General features: G+C 37.7%; 1 protein-coding gene across 2 annotated transcripts in view; it reads right to left on the minus strand.

Moving 5' to 3' along the window:
* LOC129578471 (choline O-acetyltransferase) overlaps positions 1–16356 on the minus strand; it is a 49941-nt gene that overhangs the window by 7630 nt on the left and 25955 nt on the right. For both annotated transcript variants that reach the window (XM_055467135.1, XM_055467134.1), the window contains exon 2: positions 6493–6572. The gene's annotated coding sequence lies outside the window, so the exon portion shown is untranslated. The remainder of the gene's footprint in view (positions 1–6492; positions 6573–16356) is intronic.

A 16356-nucleotide genomic window follows, 5' to 3' on the forward strand; every position in this document is an offset into this window, starting at 1 on the left:
TCTCTCTCTCTCTCTCTCTCTCTCTCTCTCTCTCTCTCTCTCTCTCTTGTTCAACGTAAATCTCATTCGAAAAACCATCGTAGAACAGAAAAAACGAGCTCGTGATTATAATGATTTTTCGTTTGCATAATATTTTATTCATTGCTGCAAGCGGATGAGATTACATGAGATGCACGGTCGACAAAGAAAAAAAACACGACGGTGAACGGTGGTTGGAATTGGGGAAGTGAAACGCAGGGATTCCTCATCGTACGCGACAAGTTTGAAATGAAAACGGGCCTCATGCCTTCCCACCAACAACAAACAACATTATTTCGTGTAATAAATTTATTATGAATTTTGCTATTCGTTTTCCATTAAAATATATATACATGTGAGGGTGCATATTGTTGAGTTTGAGCGTTCGGTTTTGATCCCACTTGAAGTGTGTGTGTGTGTGTATGTGTGGCGAACAAAGAAAAACAACAATAACGACAACGACAACAACAACCATCGGTGATTTCAAGTATACTCAACTCCAATTGTATTATTTTCTCTATCCATTTAACGTAGTAGTAGAATTATAATTATTGAAAGGCCAATGTACATTTAACCAAAATTGTCATTATTTCGCCGGAAGATTCGCACAATGACTATGCAATGAAACGGAAGACATTTGAATCTATTTACAAATCTTAGTAGTTGTGAATGCCAGTCATGAAAGATTCCGTTTGTAAATTGCTGCAAACGTGTTTTTCTTCTTCTTCTTCTTCTTTTGGTGCAAGGTTTAATTTCGTTCGTGAATTATTTCGGTTGCAAAAAATTATACGATTCGAGAGAGATACGAATTAACATTTCATCATCCTGCGACGTGCATGCAGCGGCTGATATATGTGTGCGATTAAGCAACAACTCATATCTATTCATTTTATTGCGTTAACTTTAAAATTGATATTTTTTCACTCTCACTCTCTCTCTCTATCTCTATCTCGTTACGTTCGAATAAATGATTACTGTTAAAATAACCCCTCATAAATATCGCACGATATATTGCCCAATTGCTGTCTTCGCCGTCTTCAAGTCGTAAATATTTTGAACATATTTTGACTTGCAGACAACACTTTCTCTCCCGATCGGCCCAGCCCGCCCGTGTGTTTTTGTATACTTATTGAACAGGTTTAAATGTACGATCTAGAACACATGCATGTGTTCACTCGTTACACTCATCTTGTGTTCCGATGTCTTAATCAAATTGTATATGTGGTGATGGTGGATGTGTGTGTGTGCGAATTTGCGGAACCACCAGCCCAAATTCAATTATGTCGATTTTTCGATCTAATAAATTCATCACGTCGAAGTAGAAAAGGAAAAAAAACTTTCATTATTGAAAAAAAATCCATACGAAAATTGTTGGCAGCCACCTATAAAGTTGTTGTACGTTCGATATAAAAGTAGGCACAAAACCCCATCAATCGATACTATACATATTCGTTATTTAATAAGAACATTTTTCTGTGCTACACACATTCAATCCAATCGACTATTTAGTTTTGACGAAAATGAATCGCATTCAATTCGAGCACATTTCCAAATCGATAACAATCTTTGATCGGCTTGGGTCGGTTCTCATCGAACGAAAACTTGAAAATTGCTCAAACTTCAAGACTTGATCGGTTTGTTTGTGTTTACTTCTTTCAGTTGGAAATGTTGAAGTTCTGGTCGTTCTGGTAAAAATAACATTTGGCCGTCTCGAAAAAAAAAGAAACTTCCAAATGACCGTCGAACTATGAAGGGAGGAAACAAGCGAGTACCTTGCTTAAAAATAGAGTAAGGTAATGAAAATTGAGTGGGACAACCTAAGTACGTGCCACTTACATATATATAAAAAATCAGGCAATCTTCTACCTATTTATATATATTCAAATGGTTGTTTCGTATGGAAATTATTATTATTGGCCATATACGGGGCCGTGTGACTGCTACATAAAACCTAAATATTTACAAGTATGCATGTACAATATTGATCGATGGACGAAGGGTTTAAGTAGCCTCGTGAATTTATGCTATCGCATATATATACGCTTGAGTGTAATAAATTATTCTCCACACTACACATAACTATGGTGGGTCATAGTTTTTTTTTCTCTTCCTCAACTATTATCATCATCAGGGAGCTAAAGTAGCTTTCGGTTTTAGATTAATTGTTGCACAATTCATTGTACACAACAAATCCAAATTGAAAGAAAAAAACAAAAGTGGGCCGATGATGGATAATACAGAAAGCGTATCTTTTTCATAACAACTAATGTATAATAAATTATTATCGACCATTTTCGGTGGATGATTCAAAATAGCAATGCTATTTTTTATGCGCATCGAATGATGAGTATGAATTGAACGACGATAATAAAAGTGGAACACACGCTCACTCACCGAGGCATCACAGGTACGTTTTTTTCCATAATTACAGAAGATATTTCTGTTGAAATGAATGGAAAAGCCGTTTATTTGAACGAAGCCAAGTGCTCAATTGCAAAAATGAAGCAAAATAAATAATGCAAAGATTTGTAAGTGCTGATACACGTTAAGAAGGCGAGAGAGCCAAATTGTATGCAAATGAATGAATATTTCTTTCATTTCACACGATGAATGGCGGAGCGAATGGTATAAAAAATTATTATGGGGCATATTGAAATAAATTCATCAACGGTTCTCGTTTGGAAGAGCATTCAACGCGTGTTTGTTCTTCAGTTCAGAATGTATTCATTCTTGTGTTCATGAAAAATTGTGCGCTCTGTGAAAACATTATCTCAAAAGTCCTATAAAATGTCCGTTCTGCACGCTGAATTGATATTATTTTTCTTGTTTTCATGTTGAGTTTCAGTTTTGTTGTTGCTCAAAATTTAATTTGTGATGGAAGTTTGTACAAAAATGTGGAGCATAAGCGCTGATGCACACAAAAGCAATTCCACGAATGAGATTGTCATAACACTCAAAATCATCCAAATTGTTTTCTAGCTATTCGTGCCAACAAATACCAACGCAACACAGTATCGTGTGCGCGCACACACTTTTTTGTTCTTCATTCGAAACGTAATTATGAATTCAAGAAATGCTCGACAATAAATTGCATTAAAACTTTCTTCGTGCTTTTCATTTCGGTCTTTTCGTATTTTGTTGCAACAGCAAAAAAAAAAAACCAAGCAAGAAATTCGCTCTCGTATATCCGCATGCCAAAACACAAGAGGACAAAGCTTGATGAAGTTTTATTCCATAGCACATTGTGTGTGTGTGTGTATGGTGCTTTTGAAATTGGAGAAATGACCTTTTGCAAAAATGCGAGCATACTGAAGCAATTCATGGTTGTTTTTCCTCGGCTTCGCCGACAATTAAGTATAATTTTCTTTCTTTCGAAATTTTCTGCTCTATGAGACCGATGGGGTAATTTAGGTAGAGCACAGTCGCACAGTCGCTAAATTGAGGGCATAAAGTAGAAATCAAACTGCTGCTGCTTGTTGAGAAATATTTTTGGAGTTGTGCTGGTATCGGATTACAATACGAAGGATGCTTGTATCATCGAAGTGAAACTCATCTCGCATGAAAGTCTATCATTGTTTGATAACAATGAGCTCTTCTCCATTTCCACTTAACCCCATCAAAAAGCTCAAAATCACTTCTCGCTACCACCGTGTGCCACACTTCACAAATGAAGTGAATCCAGAGCGAGCAAGAGAGAGAGAGAGAGAGATCTCATTCGCCAAACGCCGAGTAACTTCAACAAATTTGACTTCAAACAGTTCGATTTCACTCTACTTTCCAATTCCCCAAACCCAAATTGCGATGAGCACGGGAGAAGAAATCGGATCCGTTTTCTTTGAGAAACGGAAAAATAATCACTTTGCAACTGGTTGTTGTGAAACATTCGAAATTACTTTGTAATTTATTTGATAGTGTAACTGAATATATACATATATACATTTTTAGTTTATATAGTGTTTCGATTGTTAATAGCAGAGGGTCGAATTGGTTGTCATGATATCGTTTGTTGTTTACTTTGAATGAACTTAGCCGTATTACGGTTTGTGCTTTAACCAAACCCAATGGGCAATAAGGATTGCACTTCGTCAGACATTGCAACTGACAATTCACAAGCGATCGAATAACGGCGGTAGCAGCAGCAAAAACAGCCGCAACATCGTCATCAAATAGCAAATAAACTGATATTGCGATACCTTGCTGGGTTGTTTTGTGCACAAATTTTTGTTGTGTTTTGTACATTTTCGGCAGTCGTATTGTAGTTGTTGTGGGGTGTATTATTGAATTGTGCATTTGACACCTAAAATTACTCGTAATTATAACGCTGAGGTTGTCGGCCAAAGACACGCTCCATAATCTTTTGTTGCGAAACGTGTTTGTCTGGAAAAAAAAAATAATTAACAGCCGAGTCAAGCCAAGCCAAACCAAACCAAACCAAGGCAAACCATTTAATAGTGTAACAAGGAATGTTGCTGTGGCTATTGTGTGAAATTTTATGCGCGTATATTCTTTTTGTCTGGTTTTTGATTTGTCGCTGTGTTCATTTTTATCTACTTTCTCTGGGCGGCTACGCATGCTCATGATTCCCACATCCAATTAAATATTCAAGCACACAAATGCCATCGCTCTACCTTTCGACTTTGTGCTCAATTAGGAACAAATTGCAAACGGCGACGGGTTTTATTTCTGGGGACAAATCTATCCATTCCATTCCATTCATTTGGTTAAATTTATTCAGCAGATTTCTTATTTTTTTCCGTCTCTACTAATTCCCTCTTAAAATGAAGCAACAAAAAAGTGAAGGAACATGGAAGTTGTCTTACAAATGCCAATGCACATTCAATACCAGTACTAATCTAATTTTATTTGACATTTAAATGCAAACATATTCAAATGCGTATACACAAATCGCATATATCCCTGTCTGTCATCCGTCTCGACCGATTTCGGGAGGAAGACTCCCCTGTCTAACACATGCACACACACACACACACTGCAATCCGTCGTGCCGAAATGCGAAAGCAAAGTCGAATTCAAAATTCGATGGGCATGTTGAATTCAGATCGAAATCCCTATTTATCCCTACATACGAGAGAGAAAAAAAACCCTGTCCCGTAAACTGTGTGCTATATAACGTAAATTGTAAATATTTGAATGTTCGTGCGTTAGTCAATGTTCTCATGGGATTTTCATGTATTTCATTTCTTTATTGTGCGTTGTATCTTGTTTTGGATTGCATTTGCCACATTTCACTTGTTGTTTGCCATCACACCGTTAACCGTGTCGTTTGTTCATTCAACTGACTCATTCACTTGCCGTTGCAAATGTCACAATGCCGACTATTGAAAGTGAATGAAAAGAACAAATAAATAGACAGAGAGAATAGCAGTAGGCAAAAAAAGTACGATGTGTAGCGTGTTTGTACCGCACCGACACCAACCACCAGCCATAGGCCAAGTTATGAGTTCATCGTATCCTCTCTTTTTTTTTCTCTATGAAGAGTGTGAGAGGCCGATGCGTATTTGCAATGAACTCTGCTTAACACTGGTTGCTTTCAAGAGCATGCCTTTTGATCGGTACTTCAAATCTGAATGTAAAATACCGAGGAGAGAGAGAAAACAACATAGTAGCCGGGAACATTCATTCACAAAGGGGGAAACGACAAAATATAAAATCGTTACTGTGTTAACGTCAAACATTTTTGCATTCGTAACATTGTTCCATTCATTCGTCTTGTTCCATACATATATATGGCTCAATAGTAAATGCATAAAAAAGTGTGATTTCTCTGGAGTATTCGCGCCGACGAATATGGTCTTATTTCGATTGCGTTTCCTATCGAGCGCATAAAATTACCTACGTTCGTTCGCACTTTTCTTTGCGCCTTCTTCTTCTTTCTCCTCCTAACAACAAATTAAGTGTTCCTAGAATTCAAGCTGAAGTAATGCCCTGAAGAATAAACGCGTCATATAATTCACGGTACTTGTAAAATGCATATCACATCTGTGTACGTGTTCAATTGTTGATCATATGCCCACAATGTGATTGTCTTTTGTTACATTCTCAACAATGACTTGAAATGACTGGAGCCGCCAAAAGTTATTACTACCGAAAAATCGCAACATTCTCGGTTGTTTTGAATATTGAATGAATCCCGGGAAAGTATACCATATAAATATCACAATATATTTCTCATGACGACGTGTGCAAACGTTTTATTTAACTTATTTTTTGGGGAAAAAGGCTTGCTCAAATATTTCTTAATTAAGCCTTTCCATATGTTACAAATTATCAACTCTCATGAGATCAACACAAAACGCTCAATTCGAAAAGATTAATAAAGCAAAAAAAGTCGATTGCTCTCAAGTGAATCTCTCTGCTTCTTTTGTTCTCCTCTATCTCCATGGCTGTTGTTGCTGGTATTCGCCCCGTTCATCCGGCTTAAATTTATATTCATGATGATCATTTTCTACTTACTTCTGGGAATCCAAATTCGTCGGTAGCCCCTGTTACGGACAACCATTTCTTTGGCAGTGATAGAATTGAGTCTCGCCATCCTGCAAATAAACATATGAAAAATCACTTGATTATTTGGTTTTGAAATATGAATAAGAAAGTTTCGAAGGATTGTGTCGAATGGCGCACATTTTGGGTTTAAATCGATCAAAGTCAAGCAACTTTTAATTGCCTTTTTTAATTGAAACTGATTGAACAGTGCGCAAAATTATCAACAATTCATTTGTCGATTTGATTTTTTTCTACATAATTCTGTGAACTTTCAATTTTATCATCAAATTGATCAAATCCGTTTAAATGGGTTTCAATTGTTTTTTCGTGGACTATTGTTTGCTGGACATACAACATCGAATGGACGAACAAATATCATTAACAAATACTACCATTGCTTTTACACTAATAGCCAATTGATGTGCAAAAAAGGTACCAAAAATCGTTAGACATCATTTGCATATTTTGAATCTTCAAGTATTGCATTCGATTCATTTGACCAAAAATTTATGGGTTGAATAAAAAAAAATGTAATTGCCTTGGGCTGAATGCAACCCAATTAATTTGAATGATGTTCAAAAACAATTCGTATAAAATATTTCGATTCAAATTAATGAGATCATCGCGATGATTAATCAAAATTATTGACTTTTCTCCATAAAACAGTCCAAATTGCCTACGATTTGTATCTTTCACACACATTGTTCAAGTTGTGCGTATCGTTTCCAGTTCCTTTAATAAAACCGATTAAAATCTAACCCTTTTTCGTATCAAAATCAATGTATAGAAAACAAAATGAATGAAATGAATAAAAATTTGACGAAAGGTAAATTTTGTGGGTAAAAACGGAAGAGAAGATTAAATTGTTTCATTTTCGGTTGGAAATGTCAAAAGATTTTATGAATCATCCCCAGAAAAAGCGGAAAATTTCGACAATAATTCAAGCGAAGCGATTTTGTGGTTGAACAAAGTTTCGTGCTGGTTTTTATTTCATCATTCAACGAAAACGGGGTGCATATTTCATTGAAACTATTCGAGAACCACCTTTCTTAACTTTATTACAAGGCAGTTGATATCGTAATCCAAGCGGGATGAATGGAATCGTTTAGAAAGCCATATCGCGTTTAAATGTGACTTATTGTTTCTGCCGCAGCATGGAAAACACCAAAACCGAAAACACATTACAAAGATTAATGCTGACTTACTTCTGGTAACGTGTTAAACCAACCAACAACAGCAACAACCAAAAAAAACCATACCAACGCAAACAAACGGAGGAGAAGAAAAAAAAAATCCATACTAATGTTAGTAAATTGGATCACGTTTAAACGCCTCTACAACGCTATATTTCGTACATAATTCTGATTAGATTACATCATTAATTCGATGCGTGTGGCTCTTTTTTTTCGGTGTGTCGCACAGACACAGACATACACACGCTCACATTAGACACATAACGCACTTATTGATATTTTTTGAATAAATGAAGAGCGACGACACACAGGCAATCAGACGCAGCGACCCAAACTGAATCAAATGAATGGATTTCAATCGCAAATATTGCTTCCTGTGTGTGTGTGTTTGTGCACACATCAATCCAGATAAATGGATTCTTTCTTTTTCTTGGGGAATTTGTTAATCTATTAAGACACAATATTGCCGGTGCTCATGCATTCGGGTGTTTTATGAGAAAAGTTTGCATATAAATCGGATGGCAGTCACTTCGATGTGAATGCATCAGCTGGCATTTGCTGGTCCTAATGAAATTGAAAATGCGCATATTTTTCTTCTTGCTGAATTCATAAAGGCCAATTCAACAGGACTTCACGCCACATATCGAGAAATTCACTAATTTGCTGGAAATTCAATGCTGACGACAACACACGAGGAAACGTAACAAAAACGGGAACGAACAACGAATCGACTTATTCGATCTGGACAAATTCATTCAATTTATTCGGAGCATTTTTTCTTTCTCTCTCTTTTCCTTCCTTCATTTTCTAAGCATAATTCAGTGGTGAAATGAATGAAGTTTCTGCAAAACAAGACATGCCATCAATTGATTGATGTTTTCCGAAGTAAAAGCCATGTCTGCCACGGATGTTGTTGGTTGGTTGGTTGGTTGGTTGATGCAAGTTTTGCTTCGTTCACTGCTTTGCTGATGGCTACATTCAATTCTACACATGTTATGTTATAAATAGTACAAACGTTGTATTTATTTGCCCATCATGTTCGCATTCATTTGATTTTCGGCCGTGTGCTGTGTGTGTGTGTTTGAAGAGGAGCGAAGCGAAGTGAAGTGTGGTGTGTGGAACAGTGCACACAACATTCCCTATTCCCTTCGTCATCTATCTACGCCACGTATAATAAACATTTGCACATTATACACAGAGTACAGTTGCCTTTTACCTCGTTAGTTAGTTAGTGGCAGCAAAAGCAATTGTACCTTCGTTGTTGCGTACATCAATTTTCTCTCCCCCACCAAAAAACTCAATTCAACGAACTGACAACAGCCAAAGCAACAACAATGCGCCGAAGGAAGCGTCGGGCTTTCCTTTGTGTTTTTGTTCTATTTTCTTTTTCTTCGTTTACTTCTCGTTTTTTGTCTTCTTTCTTCGCCACGATGCATTTTCCTTCTTGTGATGGGCATTTCGTGAATTTCGCACAATCCATTTCATGCGATGTATTCGACAACGACTCTTTCGAGTTTTTATATCTTTGTTCGGGCGCGTTTTTACCAGATTACTTCTTTCAGGCATTCAGCTCGTAGGTAATTCTACCCTACGGCAGTTCCACAATATAATTTTCTTCGCTTTTTTTCGGCATGGTTTATTTGTACGAGAGAATGTTGAAACGATGGCGTGACATAGTGACTGTTTTAAAGAGAATGGAAACAAGTACCGTTTGAACTAGTTGCGAGAGAGTGTGTGTAAAAGAGAGTGAGAAAGATACTGAGTCAAAGAAGGGGCAATTGCCACAAACTTTTCGGGTGTTCTCTATCTCACTCTCTCGTCGAGTTTCCACGTTGCACACAAAAAGAACGATGAAGACGACTACTTAAATGACGAAGTTTCGCTTATCCGAAAAACCCAGTAAAAAAAAACTTCAGTCTCGACGCATTCTCGTCTCCGTTCGTGTGTTCTGCCTTCTGCACGTTCATCCATTCACTCCAAAATAAAGCGTTTCAACGGCACACTGTTATCATTCTGATTAAACATTTTGTTTTAGATTACTGTGTTCGTGTGCATGTAATACGAAATGTACAAAGGCAAGACGAAATTTGCTGTGAAAGTAGAGCGAGCGAGCGAGCGAGAGGGTTATGGGAATGGGGCGAAAAGAGAGTGAGATAGAGAGGCGCACGAGGAATCAGCCCAAACTACACGACTTTCTCGCTATATATATATATATATCTCCCTTTTTTGCTAAGCATGGGACGCATGCAACAGCGCTCAAATCATGTTGTTTTTATTTATGTGATAGCATAACGACGACGACGATACACAAACGAGAGAAAAGAACACCCAAACGCAATGGTTTTTAGCGCACACGTCGTCGACTGTGTAAGTTGTATTATGGCATGTGTACATTTTATGCGGTTTTGCCCCGAATAAGAGCTAACAAAGCCAATATTATACGCTTTATTGTTGTTGTTTTTATGAATCGACATTTAAGCCCTGGGCTTACAACACTTTTTCCACCGCACCACCAACAAAATGAAAAATGAATCGAGCAAGTGAGAGAGAATGGGATCGGGAGTAGGATGGAAGTAGGCAACAAAAAAGAAATCATTACGGAACACACGAAAACCAAAACGAAACGAAGGAACGAGTGGTTGCTCTCTTTGTTTTTCTTTTTTATTAGCGTGTATTTTAAATGTTGCCTTTGCTACGCAACGCATTCACTTTTAAGGTGAACGATAAAAATTCAACTTATGCGCTCGACAAATGCCAGATATCACATCGCAAATACAATTAAATGAGGGGTTGCTGAGAAGAACCGAAAGGCAGGACAGGAAAAAAAATCGCACACAATTTCTGTTGTATACACGAATTCTTCTTGAGTTCAATTAGGATTGGTTTTTGCCATTCGTAATTGCCATCGCAAGAGTAAGAATCAAAGAAAGAGTGCACCGTTTTTTTTTCTCTTGGTTGGCATGGCCCGTGATATTCGAAACCAATTTCGCAAAAGCGAAATGAATTACGAAATGCGACTCCACTCCGTGAATTCCTTCCACATCTGCTCTGTGTTTGAATCGCATAGAGATGTGGATGTGAAAAACGACGGTTGCTGTGCACCCAGCAGCGGAAAATTATATCGGTTTAGTGTCTGTACGCGCGAATATTTTCTGATTGTGCAGGTGAAATACCGGAAATAAGAAGGAAAAATTTCCGCTTCGTTTTTAATGTAATCTCATGCAGGAAATTGTGACTCACGATTTTGTCATTTCGTCCACTATACCGGCACCAAAACGGCATAATTGTTCATTTCTGCATTTGGCAACATTTCACCAAATTATCATGACCGAAACTTAACCGTCATCACGATACGTGCAGACGCATTTAATCAACTGGCTCAAGTATTTTTGCCACTGGACCGTATGATTAGGTGTGTCAGTGATGTATTAAGAGACATCGAGCAGCAGCATGGACGGCGGCCAAGATGAAGACCACCTACAATGCTCAGCCATCAAGTTCACAAGAGCGACACCAAAGAATACACACAATCACTCTTTCAATTTTGATGACAGCATAAGCTGTTTAGGGCGGAAAGCCGTCTTCATTCGTGTCATTTTTTTTGTCGATGGAATACCATAAAACCCACCCACATAACCTTCGTTATATCAATTTCTTGGCAAAAACTTTCCGCAATTCAGGAATAATTAATTAAATAATAGAACACACGAATTTTGTCTTTGTTTCATCAGCATCTGAAGGAAATCTTGTTTATTCGCTTCCATTTTAGCTTCAACGCGATAAGGATTCCAGTTTTTGAATGTTTGATGATGTTATAAAAAGAATGGCAAAATGGTTTTCCTTCACGGATAACAAAACAAAATAATCGGTTTTTTGGTTGCCTTTTCATACATACCACACTTTGAACAACAACGAAATATTGAATGTGTTTCCATTTTGTTCGACTGCGCCAAAGCAAAATGTTAAGTGACAGCAGTGAGAGATAATGCTTTGGCTAAAAATCGCTGTGTAATAGATTACCGAGGCAGTGTCGATGTTTATTGCAAATTACAAAACAAATTTATTACTTTCAACGCTCAGCTAAGAGAGAGAGAGAGAGAGAGAGATCATAAAGCGTTTGAATGAGGAAAAAGCCATCGGCAATTTTTCCTCATCAACGGATTCCTGAATATTTCATCTACTCTATATCCAGTGTATCCTCTTTTATTTTTCCTTTTCCAACTTTGATGCTGAAAATGTGTGCATGTTTGGCTATTCATTGGTTTTGTGTTGTGTTGCCAAGTCAAAGTTTCTTTCTTTCTCCTTCTCGTTCACTCCCAAACAAGCGCACACATCTGTCTATTCTCAATAGAGAAAACTAACATCGTTCCATTCGCATTACTTATTTAGCACGCTTTTGAACTGTCACTTTGAATTTGGCATTCATTTGGATCAGGTGACAAAATGAAATGGAGATTGTGCTGCGCGTGGTGTGCATATTTTTCTGGAGTTGCCATTTTCAGTGGTGGCTTTGATTACGATTTACTCTGATTATACTGTGGTGCGGTGTGAGTATATATGTACAGAAATGACCGAAATAAATTCATGCGGCAACAGATATAAAATTCAATAATTCAATATGCTATCGGCCTTGTGGAGTGAGGGAGAATATATGGTGGGAGAGTGATTCAAAGACGTTACTGGTGCTGCTGTACCAACGGAAGCCACAACAAACACTTGAGTATTTCCGTAATTGCATTTTATTGAAATCGGCCATGTGTAAAGTAATAGAAAGATCTATGTGAAAATGATTAGTTTAAGGGGGCAATTGCTTCTAACGATCACAAAATTGTTTGAAAAATTATTGCTGAGCACATAATCGGAGGGTGACAACACGCGACATATTTCCATGCCGTACAATGCCAATGCAGAAAATAATAACCATAAATGCGACAACGGCAACCATAATTCGACTAACAATTACGATGAGGCCGCAACAATATAACAGGCCCACCAATAATCGAAGAAGAAGAAAAAACACCAGCTGAATGTATAGCTCGTATCAGTCGTATAATAATATTTACTTGAAATGATTGTTTTGGTTATGACTATTAATGGTATTTGATGAATGCGATTCAATCGGGATAATAATAGTGGAAGTCTTTCGACGATTCACGTGCATTACACACACACACACACACAGAGAGAGAGAGAGAGAGAGTGAGAGACAATATATGCGTGCCGTATGATGCACACCTCAATCGTCGTGGTGATATAAAACAATTATGGGTTCATATCGCGATGTCAATGACACACAACTCAAAGTCAAAATGTGTGTGTGGAGCAGCTCCATGTGGACTGGCCATGTAGAGAAAAATAATTGGCCACCTTGAATGATTCGTGCGTCTGGTCGTTTCATTATTCATCACTAGTTCACTCTTCATCATATTAAAAACGTGGGAATATGTCTATTGTGAAATTGGATCATTATACAAAACGTAACGGAAACGATTGAAAGATTTCTATCGGTTGACAGACATAAATCAGATACTTGAATCGATGGTGAACTGTTTGAATTTTCAAGTTCGAAATGGTGTTTCCGATTCGAATCAATCGATATTCCAGGCGAAGGATTGGGAGAAATAGAGTGAGAGAGAGAGAGAGTGAGAGCAAGTTCATCCAATAGGAAAATCAAAGTAAATGAACGAGAAGAATTTAAATGCCGTGCAAATCCGAAACGACATTGTTAACCTCGAAAAGCCCTTTTACAGCCGAATTGAGATCATTACGGCCAGAGAGTGAGAGTGAAAATGTCGACGAGGAGAATTTTGTGGAATATCGCAACCAGGCACTACAAAGTAAACGCTCAATTCGATTCGTTTCGATTTGATTCGAGCGAAAGAAGAAAAAAAACACACCATCTAATCATTCCGACACGCATCTAACCAGTTGGCAATATATTTTCTACGTCGATACGATTGTTTGAGACCGTTCGGTGTGAATCGTTGAACAGGAGAATGAAAGCAAGAGAGAAATGAAAGCAACGAACGAGGGTCGCCTTTATGTGTGTGTGTGCATGGCGAAATGTTTTGTTGCCCAAGACGCATCCAAATAGATGTTACCAAATTCTAGAGATGAGATCCTTCCATCCATCCATTCATTTATTATTATGTTTCCTTTCCGATTTTTTTCCTCTCCTTCTCTCGCTCTTCGTTCGTATTTCACTCAGCCTGAGTGCCGATTTCTTAATACGAATTGCGCTCACTCAATTTCGAGGGGAGTTTTCAATACATCGTATACATTATCGTACTAAATAATGTCTTAACACCAGAAAACGCATGTCGAATGCTAATCGCAAAAACGACAACATAAAAACGCCGTATGTATTTAGCAATCAAATGGAAAATTTATAACAAGGCTTGTAACAAATATTGCATACTTTCCGTTTTTCATCGCTTTCGATCGCTTTATATGTTGCTTTATTTATATCGAGGGGTTACACGGTCGCATTGTCTATTACGGAAAATGACAATGATAAAAACAAAACCAACAACAATAGCAACAGCATTAGCAGCAATGAACAGGACGAGTGTGAGACAGTGTCGACATACCGCTCGTTGGGTCGGTCGCTCGCGCGATAGAGCTACATCGTTCACCAACACCACCACCACCATCACCATCATCACCAATCTTAATTTATATGCAGTTCTATTCGGCAGATAAATAGATGGGAATGCGAACAGCATACAGGACACAATGCCGAAGTCAACATAGCCGTAGATTAGACATGTGATAAAATATGCAAATGGAATTTATGAAAAAAGAAAACAAAGCAATTTGGTTGTGTTTGTCTTTTAAATTAGCTCCTTCGTGTTGGGGTTGTGTCGTCGTCGCCGTTGTTGTTGTTGTTGTTGTTGTTGTCGTTGTTGTTGGGGACAACCGCAAAATTCGAAACAGCCCGAAAAAAAAAGTAAACGTTAACGGTATTATTGCTAGTTAGGGTCGAATACGTGACGATTTATCGAGTGCAAGCCAAGATTGTCTATACGCATTGGAAAAAAGATTGGAAATTTTAATGTTTAGCTCGGCATATTTCTTTTTTTTCACTCGATTCCTTTTGCCCTATCAAATCATGGCTTAAATTTGTCGTGAAATTTGGTTTCTCCTTCTGTTTCGTCGTTGTCGTTCGCTGTCTCTTTCAACGGATGATTTCTGATCATTTTCAAAGGCTTATTGCACTCCAACCATCACGGTCAATTATCTTGATTTATTTTATTGGCATTGTTTGGAGTGACGGTGGTTACAGTTTAATATGATTTAGCCCGATGTCAAAATAGACATCCGTTTAATGCAATCAACTGTCGACTCTCGTTTACTAATAAAAACATCGTAAGATCGACCAAAATAGATAATTCGACACAGACAATAAAGTCACGTGGCTGCAATTTTTGACTTTTCAATCGAAGTTCAGCAGGAAGACGAAGCAGTTCGGGTTCGGGTGGTTGCGTTTTTTCTCTCTCTCTCTCCTCCTCCTTCTTTATGTGTGTGTGTTTATCGTAGTATGACGTGAAAAAATGTATGTTTGAATGAAAAGCTGGGGTGTAATACCGTTTGAGTCGTCGCTCCCGTAATTAGCTAATGAGTTCAATAACAATTGTAGATAGGCCGAATGGTGCGAGCGTGTGCGCTTTGTTGTTATCATAACATGATTCAGGGTGTTGAAATTAGTCAAATTACGTAATTAATAGAAAGCGCTTTGGTCGCATCTTTTTCATCTTCTTTCTCTCTCTCTCTCTCTTTCTCTCTCTGCCGTTCCTGCTTTCAACTACAATTCATTCGAATCAAATATCAAATGGGATGATGTGTGTGTTTTTTGTGTTGTGCTGTGTTGTGCTGTTTTGTTCTGCCTTTTCTCTTCATTTACACAGAACGAGATATATCACAGACATAAAGAACCTGCTGCTACTGATTCCACTTGTTGTTTGCTCTGTTCTCTTCATTGGCAAAGCCAAATAAAACATTGAAACAATATTTACTTTTACTCTTATGTTTTCTCTTCACCGATCGTAACGTGCACAGCAAACAAGTCGTTGTGTATTTATTTATTATTTATGTTCGATTTAAATATATTCTGCTTGTCTGTCGATTGTGCGATGGCCCTTTCTTTCGCTACTTGAGTGTGGATGTTTTTGCGAACGTGCATTTTTCCATCGTACGAATGAATTTCTGTATGGCACTCATAATAATAATCGACAAACATTCAATAAATGCCATCTGATTTTATTTTCCAACAGGCGATCGAAAAAAATAACAACGCGTCATTGGTTCAGCGGAAAAAGAGAGCACAGCATTATTTTCGCTTTGTACAATCGACATCATCACTTCAAATTGTGCGTGTGTATGTGTGTGTGCGCGCGCGCGTTTTCCATCCAATTCTGTTTGTTTAGTATTTGCGCTTGTGAATGCGCTTCACTCATTATTATTATTATTCGCCAAACTCTTATCCTGTATAATACAAATTGTTTACATTTCGTTAGCTAAAGAGAAAAAAAAGTGAACAAAGTGAATTGTCTGTCCTTTCTCTTTTGGTGCGTTCGTTTGTTCATTCATTTCCTTTGCACTCGTTCATGTTATGCCCACGTCTCGGTACACTGGTCCCGGG

The sequence above is a fragment of the Sitodiplosis mosellana genome, unplaced genomic scaffold, assembly GCF_009176505.1.
Source record: "Sitodiplosis mosellana isolate CC-2019 unplaced genomic scaffold, AAFC_SMos_1.0 Smas_scaffold_6226, whole genome shotgun sequence".
NCBI lineage: Eukaryota > Metazoa > Arthropoda > Insecta > Diptera > Cecidomyiidae > Sitodiplosis > Sitodiplosis mosellana.